This window comes from Podarcis vaucheri, assembly GCF_965113315.1.
Source record: "Podarcis vaucheri genome assembly, chromosome: 8".
NCBI classification, from domain to species: Eukaryota; Metazoa; Chordata; class Lepidosauria; order Squamata; family Lacertidae; genus Podarcis; species Podarcis vaucheri.
This window is the reverse complement of record NC_138766.1, coordinates 61257013-61273464: the sequence shown is the minus strand read 5'-3', so window position 1 is coordinate 61273464 and position 16452 is coordinate 61257013. Positions and strand designations below refer to the sequence as shown.

At 43.7% G+C, this 16452-nt stretch overlaps 1 protein-coding gene across 2 annotated transcripts in view; it reads left to right on the top strand.

The window, feature by feature from the left end:
- The window catches only part of TRPA1 (transient receptor potential cation channel subfamily A member 1), a 387382-nt gene that overhangs the window by 164545 nt on the left and 206385 nt on the right, over positions 1–16452 (top strand). Inside the window, exon 28 of one of the 2 annotated variants that reach the window (XR_014222178.1) lies at positions 15666–15702. The exons of the other annotated variant lie outside the window; for it this stretch is intronic. The gene's annotated coding sequence lies outside the window, so the exon portion shown is untranslated. Of the gene's footprint in view, positions 1–15665; positions 15703–16452 lie in introns of those variants that run through there. 2 annotated transcript variants of the gene reach the window in all.

The following is a 16452-nucleotide window of genomic DNA, read 5'->3' as shown; positions in this document are numbered from 1 at the left end:
AAGGGTGACAAAGTCTGTTATTTTTCTCTCCTCATCCATCCTTTTAATTTACCTTCCCGAAATGAGCTTGAAATAGCCCCTGCAAGTCTCGAGTCAGGGATCAGTTATTTTACTGACTGTTCTTGAAGTTTTTGAAGATGCTGCAGAACCCTTTTTTTTACTCTCAGATGCTTTGATCCAAAGAGGTGTATGATAAAGTATCCAGGAGCACACATACGTATTATCCTTGAAAACGGGGGTACTTAACCTGCGGTCTATGGACGCTTAGGGGGTCTCTGAATGGGCTTGAGGGGGTCTTGTGAACTGGGCACAAAAGTGATATTTACAATGTAATAAAATGTATGCAAAATCATGTCTGTATGTGCTTTTGTCTGCAAAAGGGGTCCAGATTCTCAAAGGGTCCAGGAGTAAAAAAAAAAAGGTTAAGAACCGCTGTTTTAAAGAGAGAGAGAGTCTACTTTCAGCATTAATTTCCTAGGAAGACTATGCTTGAGGGTGAATCTTCAAATCATGAAGCACCTTTCAAAAAAACACACAAAATCTGTCTGAGAAACATTATAGGATCTTATAATGCTCTGCAATAGTTTGCCTTCTTGTGGAGTAAAGCAATTTAAAACATCTCACTTTAACACAAAGAACTAAAAGCACAATAAGAGCCTGCTGGACTTTTGTTATGCTTTTAGCTAGCCCTGAGCCTAAGCACCCACCTATCCCAGCACTCTGTTCTTAGAGTGGCCAGTTAGATGTCTATGAGAAGTCCACAAGTAGGGCAATTTGTTCTGCTCACATTGTTTATTTAACACAGGGTTGGAGGACCTGTGGACCTTTGGCTATTGTTGGACTCTAACTCCCATCAGCTCCAGCCAGCATGGCCAATGGTCAGGGGTGGGGGAAGTCAGAATTCAGTAACAAATCCCCACCCCTGGTTTAAAGCCTTTTAGGGCATAGCTTTGTCACAATCCAAAATAAGAAACGTTAACATACAGCAAAGCCATCAAATTATAATACATTATTACTTGACAAGAGTTTAAGACATAAGCCTCAATCATACTATAAGTTTCTAGAACATGCATTAATCTAATGCTAGAGTCCTGTTCATGAATTACTCCTATTCCTTTTGCTCCATGGGACCTCCATGTAGGTGTATATAGGATTGCAGCTTTCTGGGTTGCATCCAGCTAAGTCCTATTCATGTGTAAACCCATTGAAATCAATGAAATTAAACATTTCTCATTAATTCCAAGAGATTTACTCTGAGTCACATTTGATACACTCAAAACTATTTTCTGTTTTTCCACACAAATCTGCATACAAAAAAATGTAACTCTCAAGCAATGATATATTCTTTAGGTTGTTACTTTTTATTTATTTTAATTACTATTATTGTTATTGTTGTTGTTATTATTATTATTATTATTATTATTATTATTATTATTATTATACTACCAGCCTCTTTAGTTCTTTGCAGTTGTCTATGTATTATAGAATTTGGGATATTGCAGAACAATTATTCCCCCCACAAAGATGAATCAGGCAAGGCAAGTTTACACAAGTTATTTGAAACGCCAATTGACTTATAGGATCTTATTTTAAAATGTGCATATTTTAACAGTTGACTTTTGCAGTAAAAATAAATAGTATACTTAACATAGTTAAGCTACAGTGCTATATATCACAGACTGTGTATGAGCTATTAAGTCAGTGCCCAAAGCAGTGTATTGAATGTTAAGAGCACACACAGAGCAAGACACATCACTGAATGTTAATCAGCTTCCTGAATTTTTCTATTAGCAATGCCTAGAAACACAACTCAGCTTTCTGTTACCAGGAGAGAAGGGGAGGAATGATTTTTGGGTGCTGAAAAATTACACTGGAGACACTTCAGACAGAAAATAATATTCTACATTAAAAGCGCTCAAGACGGCTAAGAGAAAAATCTGCACATGGAAGGCTGGGGTCCCGGTTTCTCCTGCTCATATAAAGTCACGTCAGACTCTTCTCTGTTCATTATGGAAAACAGAACTTCCCCTGCACGCATTCTGTACCACTCTTAGATTTAACGGATTCCCCTCACCAATGAAATATGAAACTTCATGGATCCTTTGTGCAAAGAGCTTCAGGAAGAGTTGCAAAAAAAAAAGAAAAAAAGAAAATGAAACTAGATCGTTGGAATCTTTCTGTAGGTAAAATGTGTTATCTACATGACGCACATGGTGCACACACATACAGAGCAAAACCTACAGGGTTTGTGACTGAATTGAATGCTTAGTACACAAAGAGAGCAAGGCAGGAGGTGGAGGGAGATTCCGTGCTGGAGCATCGCTCACACACAAACACCTGATTTTTAGCTGCAGCCAGTTTACTAGAGTTTTGAGCAATTTTGAGAGGGCTGATGGGGGCGGAAAGGGGGCTGAGAAACTTGCAGACCCATTGCCTCTCACAACATACTCCCCAATGCCTTCCCCCACCACCAGAGGGACATATGCCTCCATTGAGTTTTCTTTTTTTTTAAAAAAAGATATTTATTGAGAATTTAAAATTACAGAGAAAAAAAGAAAAAGAAAAAAAGGGGAAAAAGGAAATTAAACAATACAAGTCAATAAAAAGGAAAAAGAGAACAAAACACACAATACATCAAAGCCAAAAACAAAGGCAAACAAAAAATTAAAGACAAATCCAATATTCCCAAATCTTTATCTTTCGTTATCTTGTTTCATCGACCTCCTCACACCTCCCTTTTTTGTATTCTAGTTATTAATTATCTCAGCAAATCCTTTCCATCTTTCACAATGTTCTGTCATTAAATTGTCTTAATTTATTTTAACCTTATCTTGCCATAAAAAGCCCTAAAGCTTAAAACTTATTTGTACATAACTCCTTATAGCATTTCTACTAAAGCCAAATAGTTTCATTCTAACATTTTTTCTAATACTCATTAATTTTACAATATTTCTCTAAATGAATTTTCAAACTTTCTTCCAATCTTCATCCACCGTCTCTTCTTCCTGCTCTCGGGTTCTGTCAGTCCTTTCTATCCATTCCATTTAGTCCATCAACCTGGTGATCTTCTATCCGAGGCTCTTAACTCTTTTCCATGTCCCTTCTGCAGATCTTCTTCATATTTATACCTGCACCTTACTTTGTCTTCTGCTGATCTTGTTCTTAGTTTCCTTCCTTTATCACTGAGGAGTAGATCTCGGGGAGACTCCAACCTAACAATGTCTTTATCCCTTCTCGACAGGTCGGCCCATTCTCCATAGTCAGCACTAAAATCCAAAAGATATTTCAAGGCATGTTTCAAAGTCCCTCCAAAGTTAAAGGCCCCCACAACTCCAGACTCCCCCTGGTGCAAAACCAGATCCCAGAAGCCAGAACAGCTCTGCATAGGGGGATCTATCCAATTTCCCATCTCCAATCTAAACGAGACTCCATCTCTCCAAATCTGACTTTCTCCAGGTTCAGTCATCAAGAACAACAGCTTATGTTCCTGCAAAGCCTCGGCTCTCTCCACTTGTATTACTTGAGGTTCAACAGCAACCTCCTCCTTTGTCTTCTGCACAACTTGCCCTGTCAAAGCAGATTCCTGGGTCGGTTCCTGAGTGGTTTCTATATAGGTATTCACTGTTTGTCCAAAATTATTAACTGCAACAGTCATCAAATCCATCTTCTCATGTAGCTGTTCCAATAAAGCGCTTGTCTTGCAAAAAGCAATCACTAAGGCTTCTTCTGGGCACATTCTTGTTCAAGGTCAATGCCTGGTTCTCACGATCTTTAATCTCTACAGCTGAGGAATTCTCCAGATCGACTCCAACAACAGTTTTCAAAGCTCCCTCTAGAGGAAACAATTTCTATTTGTATCCGTCCTTTTAAAAGCAACAAAATTACTTTCATTTTTCAAATATTTTGTTCCTTTTAAATGCAAAAGGAAACATTGGAATCAACATGTTTCTCTTTTTTAACTATCTATCAACAAACAGTTTATTCACAGTCAATGGACTTTCCCAAAACGTCTATCTTCCTAGCAACCCGTTCCCAGGTTCAAGGCGGTGGAAATTTATCTTTCTTTACTCTCACTCCTGCAGGCTTGAACAATCTAAGATTTCCCCCTCTTCTCCTGCTTCCAAGGGCGGTTTAGTAGTTTCAGTCGATGGAGATTTAGTTCTTTACAAAAATCTTTCCAGACTTTAGCTTGCAATGTCTTTGCTTCAATCTATTTACAAAAGCGGAAGGCGGACTTCCTGTTTAGAACCTTCCCGCTTCGGTGCCAAATTAAGATATTTCATAGTCCAATTTTCCGTTCTACTCACGGGTAGTTGTTTAAAGTCCAATTGTCCACAGGAAAAAGTCAGCGCTCTCTGGCAACAGCAATGTGGCTTCACTCCGTGAAAAGAGCAGTCAATTCAAAGCACCACGCTGCTCACCCCACGTCGCTCCAGATCCCCAAAACCGGGTTTCCCCGCGATTAGGGGAGGCGCAAAAGGTGCCTGCCGAATCCCACGTCCACAGGCTTCTCCCGCTTGTGGTTTTTGATGGGTCTCCGCCTCGCCGTGGTGGCCCAGACCCTGATTTCCATGAAGCGGATTCCTCCTGATCAGAGGAAATTCGCCATTGCCGGAGGCGCTAACCCGGAAGTCCGCCTCCATTGAGTTTTCTATGGCCATCCCAGTGGCAAACCTCCATTAGACCAGCTCCAGTACCCCACATAGCTTTTGTTCCAGTGCAATCTTCTGCAAGTGTACACATGCACTTGAGCGCTGTTGGTTAGCTTTAACTAATTGTACACTTGGACTGCAATTCCATACACATCTATTGAGATGTAAGACCCAGTGAACTCAAAGAAACTCCCACAGAAGTAGGTCTAGGACTGCAATCCGAGAAGCACATTTTACCCGACTGAGAACGCAGCAGAAGTCATCAGTTGTTAGTGACGGTTACTTCAATAAAGTTTGTTAGACGGTCATATCTGTTTCTGACTTTGTGGGAAGAGGATGTTCCCTGCTGAATGTTCTTCATTGTCCAAGATCATTATCAGCCTGCAAAAAGATCCTTATATAGAAGGGAAACAATGCTGCGAGAATTGCAGCAAATTGGCTACTCTTTGGCCAGGGGAGAACAAAGAGATTCTTAGGACTTCAGAGCGAAACGTGCTTGGGTTGCTGCTAAAAGTCAGGAAAATATTCTGGCTTTGCATGCAGCTGACAAAGGGTTTCATGACTGATATTCCTCTCTCTTTTTTTAAAAAAGAAAAGGTTGCTATATTAATAATGTGTGTGACCCTTTAAAAGTATAACACTATGTGTTCTTTAGTAATGATGGCATTTTAGTATTGTATTTTTGTTATGGCTTCTGGCAGGAGTGGGGAACATTTTTCAGCCTAAGGGTTGCCTGCCCTTCCAGATTGCCTTCTGGGGGCCACATGGCTGGGAAGGGGGGCAGGGCCAGGAGTAGAAGTAGGTGGAGTATCCAGTGAAGCCAGAAGCACTACTGGAGTTCAAGGATACATTCTAGCCAGGCAAAAACATTCCAGGAGGGTGCGAATCAGGACTGGGGAGAATCCTGAGGGCCAGATAGTGACCATGTTTGGCCCCCAGGCCCAAAGCTTCCCACCCCAAACTATGGCAATAGAAATAAAACATGTCTTTCTGCATATTATGCAGAAGGAAATCCCATTGTCTTCAGTGGAGCCATTTCCCAGAAAAGGATATGAAATACTTCTGCCTCAGCCATAGTAGGACGTCTGAGTAAACACGTGTGGGATTGCTGTGCAAGAGAAACAACAGCCAAGTGACAAGGACTGTGTCCAAAAGTGTTCTCTTAATGTGGGTGGGTGGGTGATGGTTCCTACCTTTTCTAAATTCTGAACTGCTGCATTTATTGTTAAATTTGCCATAAGCAGCCCAGAGTGGCTGGGGAAACCCAGACAGATGGGTGGAGTATAAATAAAATAATAATAATAATAATAATAATAATAATAATAATAATAATAATAATAATATTTGTCTGAACATAAATAAGTCTGAAGGCAAATAAATACAAACTGCTGCTTACATCTTTTACAGTGGCAAGAAATATAAGGTGTGATGAATTGGGAGTACGGAGGAGGTTTTGTATTTCGAAAACCCAGATCTTTGCTTTTTAAGGGTTGCTCCATATTTCAGAGATCTTCCTAATTATTATTAGGGTTGTTAGATTTAGCTTCAATTGCTGAATTGCTCCATATTTTTAACTAGTTAATTATCAATGTGTTCAGTTTATATCTTCAAATTTTCAATGATTTTGTGCCTAATTTAGGGCAATGGGAGATAATTCACCATGAAAAGTTACAACACATCGAATAAAAAGGCTGTCTTGTTTTTTTCAGTGTGTCCAACAGCAACACACCAGAAGCAAAAAAGCTCCCCAAAGATGTAAACCCCTAACACTCATTTAGCATTTCAAATGCTTGAAATGGTTTCAGGGTTTACCCTTACTTGACCAAATCCATTGAAGTTGTAGCCTTAGCAATAACATTGCAAACTGTGAATTATGGCAAGCACAAAGGCTGCATTTGCACAACCCAATAAGTTACGGTTTATCATTATGCTCTAACCAATTGGATAGCTCATTTGGTTAGAGCATGGTGCTGATAACACCAAGGTTGCAGGTTTGATCCCCATATAGGATAGCTGCTTATTCTTGCATTGCAAGGGTTGGGCTAGATGATCCTCAGGGTCACTTCCAATTCTATGATTCTGTGGCAATCAAGATAGCATATTACGGCAATTTCATCCCACGAGTCATAGCCTCAGTAGGAAAGTGCTTGCAGGTGGCAGCAATGACCTGAAAGCTGACATTGCCTCAAAGAAGACCTTTATTTACAGCGAAGCACAACTGAAGCTGTTCTGCCTGTGCATGCCTTGAGTCTTAAGGCATGCAGAATCAATTCAGCCAAGAGATCTTGGCCAAGCGTAGGACCAATGAATTATTTAATGCCTATCATCCTAGCTCTGACATCTCTCTTCCCCATGTCTATTCCTTCTTCAGGTTTGTTGAAATCCATAGTGCTTGATAGGGTCTGCAATAGAAAGTAAGTTAGAGGAATTTAGGAAGGAAAATTTGTGTTTCACTTGATCCTCCTCTCAGCACACAGTAGACTTTTCACAAAAAGCTTTCAGGGCTTTGGAAGGCAAATCTTTGCCTCAGATTCTGTGCACATAAATCCGATTAGTCAGAATTTGGGAAGAGCAACACCTAACAACCGACTCCCTCTTATTGCATTGTAATCCTATGGTTGTCCCATTTATTGGAATATGACCACGTTGGAAGGAATTGCTCGATGACTGCAATCATGGCATGTCTTTCTGTTGTATTTGTTACATAGCAAAAAGTGATCGCTACCTGCCAGTGCTATAGTTATTTTCTTGGGTGTAGCAGCAAAGACAGGCCACGTGGAAAGCTGGAATTGTTGCAGCAATGCCATTAAAAATATTATCCACTTTAGGTCTACTTAAAGCTGTCATATTCAGTAAACAGAGGAGAGAAAGAACAGCTAGGAAATGTAAACAGTTCTGCTGTACATTTACATTAGACCAAACAGCTCTTTGAGATGAAGTCAGCAATAAGTATTTTCCATTTAAAATTCACCCAGACTTAACAGCAGATACTAGCTGGGTACTGGGATAATCTTCCAAACGGGATAAAACATGCTTGGCAGTCATATTAAACAAATAGTACGTTCTCAGCTAATCCTTTTTAACTAGATATTTATTGCAAACCTGGGGGACATGTTAAATGCAGACTATTTTCTATACTTTATTTGATATTAGTGGTTCCTTTAAAAAGCCGAGTACTATTCAGAAATGTACACTGTACAGTCACGCTGCTGTACTTATCTTGGCTTTGTCTCTGTGTCAATTTTTAAGTAGAAAATATAGCCCCACTTCAATTTCATTGTGAGTTGCGGGTGGTCAAACAAACATCTTGATGGCATTAATGTGTTTGAAATTAAATAGTGGATAACAATTAGGGATCTTCAAGCTGGGCCCCATTTTGTATCAGTTTCTCCATGGACTTTTAGTGCGTTTATTTACCATTGTCATATGAAAAATGAGAAAATTGTACTTAGATAGTTTCTCTTTACTTTCTATTTCATTTCCTTCATCACTAAATAATAATATGCCTGTATAGTTACTCTTCAGATGAAACAGTGGCATTTATGCTCACCCCACCACTTGTGTTTAAATATCAGTGTTGTTTTGCATTCACTATATCTATGTGCACTGAACTCAAAAGGCAGATATAAAATAGATTTGGAACATTATTAATTGAACCAACTGAGGCTGGAAAAACGGAAATGCTTGCCTGCTCCTACACCAACGTGGGTGGTGAGAACAGGGATGGGAAACCTTTGGCACTCCCAATGTTGTTGGGCATGGCCAATGTTCAGAGATGATGGGAAATACAGACCAATAACATATCAAAGGCCACTGGCTTCCCATCCTTCATCTAGAACAGGCATAGGCAAACTCGGTCCTCCAGATGTTTTGAGACTACAATTCCCATCATCCCTGACCACAGGTCCTGTTAGCTAGGGATGATGGGAGTTGTAGGCCCAAAGCATCTGGAGGGCCGAGTTTGCCTATGCCTGATCTAGAACAGTGTTTCCCAAACTTGGGTCCCCAGCTGTTTTTAGACTACAACTCCCATCATCCCTAGCTAGCAGGACCAGTGGTCAGGGATGGTGGTAATTGTAGTCCAAAACAGCTGGAAACCCAAGTTTGGGAAACACTGTTCTAGAATAGGGGTCAGCAAACTTTTTCAGCAGGGGGCCGGTCCACTGTACCTCAGACCTTATGAGGGGCTGGACTATATTTTGAAGAAGAAAAAATGAACGATTTTTGCCTGCCCTCAAAGAGGCCTAAAGATGCTTTGCTTTACCTGTCCCAGTTGTTCCAATAGCCACAGTTGGGCTTCTCCAGCCAGCCAGGTGATTTGGTGGGGTAGGAGGCTGTGTTGGCCAGTGAAGACAGAAGCAGCAGCCCCAGCGGAGGAGTCGTGGATGGAGGTAGGGGAATGGGGGCATCGTCGGAGCTTTTCCTCACCACCTGCTGCTGCTGCTTCCCAAGAGGCACTATGGAGAAGAAGACAGAGCCGCCTGCCAACCCTCAAGCAGTGGCTGCGGCGGCCGCAACAACCCACCTGAACGCAATGAGAGGAATGAAGGAGGGAGGGAGGCGGTGATGAAGAATGCATGCAATGCAGCGGTGCAGAAAAGGGGCACAGAGAAAGAAGGAAGGGTGGACTGAGGGAGAGGGAGGAGGAGTAGGAAAACATAGCAGCAGCTGGCAGCCGCCCCCTTCACAGCACTGCCCTGCTGGCAGGTGGGCGAGCCGACTCCTGCCGTCGACGGTGCCCGGCATGGAACAAGATTGCTCCATCCCTGAGGAGAAAAGCGCCACCCTGTGAGGGAGAGGAAGGAAGAAGGAAAGAACACACATGCTGGCGATCGATGAGGTGACTGCCGGACCGTCCGCGGGCCAGATCTAGAAGGCAATTGGGTCTGATCCGGCCTGCGGGCCTTAGTTTGCCGAATCATGTTCTCGAAGAACATGAGCAGTGGTGTCGCAATAGGGGGTGTGTGGGGTAGTTCACCCCGGGTTCCATGTCTATGGAGGTGACAAGAAGTCACCCTGCAGGGCCTCACGGCAGCGCGAGCAGCCATCGCACTGCCACAGCTGCCTTTGGAGGATCCTCCGCTTGTGGCTACAGCTGCGAGTAGAGAATCTCGGTGCCGGCAGCAAACCGCTAAGTACAGCGCATGTGTGGCGTTCACGTGCATTTGGACCTTGGTTAATACACCTTGGCAGGGGCGAAGGAAGGTGTTGTGACACCCGGGGTGGGCGTCACAACATAGGCCGCATGTGCTGCCTCGCTACGTATGACGCCGTACGAAGCGAGGCCGCACATGCGCTGTATAGTGGTTTGCCGCCGTCACCACTCCAGTGTCATACGGACGGTGCTGGGATGCTCTGCTCGCAGCGTCCTTCACCTTCCTTCACCCCTGCCAAGATGTATTAACCAAGGTCCAAATGCATATTATGGTGCAGTGGATGAAGACATGGCACCATGGCTAATAACAATTTCTTGAAAACGAGAGGAATGCTTGTGGGCAGACTGAAGAAAGTAGCTTCCTATTTTGTCAAATGTGTGATAACTGCCTCTGTCGATGATGATACACAAATGGAAAACTCCAGAAAAGCATTTAGCATGAAGGAGTCTGCCTTTCACAACCAAATATAAAGCCATCCTGGATGTTTGTTTTCACAAAATAAATAAATGATCCTTAAAAAATGTATGCATCAGTGGCATCCCTTAATAAAGTTAAGTCCCAAATTAAATTTAAAAACGCTACTCCAAGTTTATTAGCACTTCATTAATCTGCATTTCAGTAATCTACAGTCATAACTGTGAAAAACAGGAAACAAGTTTGCTGAAAGGGATCTTTTTTTACAAAAGTTTTTTTATATTAAAAAAGGGTGGGTTTCTTTTCACGTCAATGCATGTATACACCTTCTTACATCCAGTAGTACTAATCCACACTTTGGCAGGGTGCAGGATGATTATTATTTGTCACTGCAGTGACTCCTGGTCCATTAGTCACCAAAAAATAACTTTTTAAAAGGCTTCCAAGAATCATGATTAACTTAAAAAAAACCCTCACTTGTAAGTTAGTGGGTGTGTTCTGCGTGTTTTTTCGCTATTGAATTTGCCCCAGAAAAGTTTCCATCCACAAATCACAAGCATTACAAACAAGACAGTGTTTATTGGCATCTGTGAAAACCCACAAAATCCTGTCACATTCCATCCTTAAGAAAGTTGCTTACACCCCAGCAGTAAAATTGCTTACATTTGTGTAACCTATTAACAAGGAATTGACTGTCTCTTACTAGAACGGCAACAATCTATTATTGTTTGATGGGGCAGATCTATGGAAGAATACAGCCCATCATTACTGATGGCAGAAAAGGAAATAGTGTGTGTGCTATATTATTTTGTTGCAAGGCTTACATACTATAGCTTTATGGGCCATTTTCTGGTACCCCACAGAGATTTTATTTAACCTGCCCTGTATTGGAAAGTGTCTTGGAGCAGCTTAGAGGCCAAAGCAGCAGAGTGGTCCTAAGGCTGTTTTTGTTTGAACCACAAGTATATTTTCATGGCAAAGTGTTCAGATCTGGATATCTCAATCTCACACATATTTTGGAATTTATATCCAAACTGTTCAAATTGATTCATAACAGAAAATCTTGTGAAATGGCTGCCTGTATGACCCAGTCCTGGAACAGTAGTGAACCTTTGCCTCTCACATTTCAGTGGTCCCCTGTGTGATGTCATAATCTGGCACACACACACCACCGTCTTCCTTTGGAGTAATGTAGGCGGAGTCTGCTCTGGCACCCCAAGAAACTCTGCGCCCAGTGCAACCACACCAGTCATGCTCCCCTGGAGCCGCCTCTGCCTGGAAACTTGTAATACAAGAGTGGGGAATCTTTTTATGCCTGAGGGCCACATTTCTTTCTAGCCAACCTTCCAAGGGCCACACATCTGTGATGGGTGGCGCCAGAGACAAAAGTGGGAGGAGCAACTAATGTAAATTTTACCTTTGTGCAACAGGCTAGTTTCTTCACATACACATCTCTGTCTGTCCTCCCTCCAGGTAAGCAAGAGGCAGTATCAAAGTTCAATGACATATTCTAGCCAGGCAAAATAACTTGGGAGTGCAAAGAAGGGTCAGTGTGCCCTGGTGTCAGGGGCTGGACTGAGGAAGAATGGTGGGGACCACCCCTCCTTTTCCTGAACCTTCCCGAGAACAGGAGGACAGTATAGATTTAGAATAGTGGTTTGCAGAAGGGCATAGTTCAGAGGCTGCAGAGGGGAGAAGTTGGGAAATATTGGGAGAGGAACAGCAGGAAGAAGAAGCACCAGGGGAGAGACAGCTGACAGACTCAGTGTCTTTGGAAAGCATTCCTGACCCCTCCCTCCCAGGACCAGGCGAGCATTGAGAGTAGTAGAACAGAGAGCTCCAAGGCAGAAAACTCAGATTAGCCAATGCAGGGGTGACATAGAATAGGAGAGGTGGAGGGGGTGGGACTTTGCTCAGAGCAATGCCACTATCTTCTGGAGACTGCGTTCCTTCATCTCCCTGTGTACATAGTGAATAAATTACTTGGTAAGAACTTTTCTTGTTTACCTGCTTCTTGGCTGCCACCATGGGAAGGATTGGATTCCCTGAAGCCTGACACCTGGGGAGAGTAGGGTACCCTGGGAAACGTTTCAAGGGCCAGCTAAAGAAGTCTAGAGGGCCATGTACAGCCCCTGGACCTTAGGCTTCCTACACCTGCTTTAAGGCAAGGTTTTGATCGTAGAAGAACATGTGAAGTTATACTAAAGAAAAGAATGTCTCTTGAGTGTGAGCGAATAACAGATAGCTGGACCACCACATGACAGGGCTTTCTAACATGTCACCTCTATTTTCCTCTGAGTTTCCACACCATCACCCTCATCTGGAATTAAGAGGTTTGAGGAAGAGAGTAAGACCTCCAGGGAGGTTTGAGATCCAGCACCTATTGTTTTAGAAATTAAGCACTGTGTCTCAGCCTGGGCAATAGCTTGTCTTTCTAGCCAATACAGTGGTACCTTGGGTTACAGATGCTTCAGGTTACAGATGTTTCATGTTACAGACTCCACTAACCCAGAAATAGTACCTTAGGTTAAGAACTTTGCTTCAGGGTGAGAACAGAAATTGCGTGGCAGCAGCGCGGTGGCAGTGGAAGGCCCCATTAGCTAAAGTGATACCTCAGGTTAAGAACAGTTTCAGGTTAAGAACGGACCTCCAGAATGAATTAAATTTGTAACCCGAGGTACCACTGTAGTGCTTAGTTGTTCCCGTACAATTCAGTGACTGGTTCAACAAAACTTACAACTGAACAGCATATGAAACCTCTCCTGCTAACTATCCCACACAGACCCACAACAGAGGGAGCCCAGATGTAAAGTACTGTCAAAAAACCACAGCATGTCATTGCCTGTTAAATCTCTTTGCTTAATTTTTGTTCTGCTATTGAAAAGCTCATTTAAAAGTGGGGGGTGGGGGAAAGAGAGAGAAAGATGTGTGTCTGGGAAAAAGCAAAACAGTCTATAGTTCCTCCTCTGTTACTTCACTCTGGCAAAGATATTCACTGTCAGTTCAAATGAGAACTGACTAAAAGTTACATCGGTTTAAAATGAAGTCATGCTGTAGTTAAGATTTAGTGTAGAGCAGCTGTTTTGTTTTGTTTTTTAGGCTAACATATAGATTATGGGGTAGACTTGGAAGCTGCGTTGCCTGACTGCTTCTGAGTAAGCTCATGGAATTGCTGTCAGAAGCTACAGTAGATTTCTTTTATTGGTCTCCATTAAGGAGTCTAGAAACCAGAAAACAAGTTGTCTTGCTTTTGTAAACTGGCTCATTTTCAAGGTTTGGACCTTGCACACTTTCAATATTGCCTCCTACCCTGTGCCTTATTTATGGTCATCGCTAAAAATGCATCATCACAAGAGTCCCCTTCAGTCTTTTGCTCCATGTGCTCAAAGCATGCTGTTTGGGGAGCAGGGTTGCACACTGAGCCCCTATCCCAGTGTGGCTTACATCACTGCTGCTGGGGATTCTGTCACCTTGACTTCCACACCCTGGGTGGGCAGAATGTCTGCAGGGGCAGCCTGGGCAGGCACAGAGGCACCTCCATGCAATCTCCACATCCATTCAGACCGCACAGAGGTCTGGGGGAGGGGATGGAGCCAGCACAGATGGAGACGTTAGCAGCAGGGCTAGTACAAATGTCCTTGCTCCTGTGAGCAGCAGCAGACCTTGGGGTCTCAAATTTCAGCAGCGCCCCGTGCAACACCAAAATTCAGTCACTTTCTGTTCTAAATCATAGTTGTAGCGCTCCTGGTGGTGCCCCCAAGACTCCGTGCCCAGGAGGACCAAACCTTTTGCGCTCCCCTAAAACTGCCTCTGCTGCCAGCGCCCATTTTTTGAAAGGGTGGGCTATGACAATCTAGCACTGTGTGTGGCAGTCAAACAGAAGCTTTGTAGTGGGACATGGGTGGCGCCCTGGTCTAAAACACTGAGCCTCTTGGGCTTGCCAATCAGAAGGTTGGTGGTTCGAATCTGCAGGACGGGGTGAGCTCCCATTGCTGTGTCCCAGCTCCTGCTAACCTAGCAGTTTGAAAGCATGCCAGTGCAAGTAGATAAACAGGTACTGCTGCGGCGGGAAGGTAAACAGCGTTTCCTCACACTCTGGTTTCTGACATGGTGTTCTGTTGCGCCAGAAGTGGTTTAGTCATGCTGGCCACATGACTCAGAAAGCTGTCTGTGGACAAATGTAGGCTCCCTCGGCCTGAAAGCGAGATGAGCGTCACAACCTCATAGTCGCCTTTGACTGGACTTAACCGTCCAGGGGTCCTTTACCTTACCCTCCCTTGTGTTGGACCCCAAATTGCTTTGGGGTGAGTCATACTCCCTCCCCCAAATTATTTCTGCAGGGTGGCGTGCAGGGAATCAGAAGATGTCGTTTTGGCGCATTTGTAAATGCTGCTTTTACTCCTTGGTGTATAATATATTTTTAACCCCTGAGTCAACTAAGGAATAGGTCACATAAATGAACCTTTACCCAGGAAAACCTGGAAATGAGGCTTAAAACTGCTACCATAACAGGATTTGGGGTTACTCGCCATTTGTTTCACAACAGAGTGTTCCCCTTCAGTTATCCTGCTCTGCTCCTGTTGCAGAGTCTTGAGAAATGGATTGTTAGCATCCTAAGTCCTCCCCGAAGACTGAGCCACTTTCTAGACTAGCGATTCTTCTAGCCTTATTAGAAACCCTGTGATTTCAGCCAGCAACCAGGTGGTAGTGGGGAGTCCCCAGCCCCTTCTAAAACTTTCAACAGCTCTTCCCCCAGAGTGAGTTTATTTATGAGGAGGAAGTGTAGGTCTTCCTCATACAGATCTATCACTGAGAAGCTGAGCCACATTCTAAATATCCCAGGCAGTTTCCTGATCCCTTACCCAACTCCCTTGCCTCTTTTGTACATCCTCTCAGTATTCAGTAGAGCCCCACCAAGGATAAACTGCAGACAGTCAGGCTCTTCTTTATCTAGGTTACTACTATTCAGACTCTACTTTCTAGTAACGGCTTAAACTAGCAGTGGGATTCTCTGCTCTGCACCCACCCTGAGTGCTTCAGCTTGGCTGGAATGTATTGTTATGAGTTGTGGGGGGCGGTGAGACTGAATGTCTGGGCCCCCTTCTAATTCCTGGATCCAGCACAGATGCAATTGCTGGACTAGCCAGGCCAGCCTGGAAACAGCCTGCTAAAGACGGGTCACTATTGGAGCAAAGGGAGTGGCTCTGCAGCAGAGGTCAGGTGAGTGGGCCTCCCTCCCGCAACTGTCTGTCTGTTGGTTAAGAAAGACAAAAGGCCGGAGTTGAGATACATGAGCTAGAAGCTGACGCAAAAGCTGTGGGAGAGAGAAAGAGAGCGCCAGGCCTGATTTCTGCTGGAAATCAAGCTGCGGCTATGGGAGAAGCAAGACCCTCTTGGGGTGCTGATGCTGTGAACCCCTCCATCGTTGGCTCAAGTTGTAAAGGTAAAGGTAAAGGGACCCCTGACCATTAGGTCCAGTCATGGATGACTCTGGGGTTGCGGTGCTCATCTCGCTTTACTGGTTGAGGGAGCTGGTGTACAGTTTCCAGGTCATGTGGCCAGCATGACTAAGCTGCTTCTGGCAAAACCAGAGCAGTGCACAGAAACGCCGTTCATTTTCCCGCCGGAGCAGTACCTATTTATCTACTTGCACTTTGAGGTGCTTTCAAACTGCTAGGTTGGCAGGAGCAGGGACCGAGCAACGGGAGCTCACCCCTTTGTGGGGATTTGAACCGCCGACCTTCTGATTGGCAAGCCCTAAGCTCTGTGCTTTAACCCACAGTGCCACCTGTGTCCCCAAGTTGTATATATGTGTAAATAAACAATATATCCTAAAGACACCCCAATCTCAACTATGCTTCATTTCCAAAAGGAAAAATGAACTCTGGGCAAGTGCCTGGAATCTTGCAGTGCTTAGAAATTGGAGTGGCATGCAACAGTATTATTGAACTATGATAATGCCTCTTGCTTGGAGGGATGGTTGTGTGAGAGAGAGCGAAGGTGTTTGCATGGCTAGAATGTAGCCTAGTATACAGAGCATGAGTCAGGGCCTAAGCCCCAGTTTGCTGCCCCTTTCCGTCCTCTTAAAACGTAGGTGCATAAGATGTCATCAATTCCTGCATATGGGAATCCAATATGTATCTTAGTCATATTATTTTCCTCCTATTTCTAAAAGCCACATTGTAGTTTTCCATCATAAGGCAGCTCGTCACAAAAGAAGTGTACTTGGA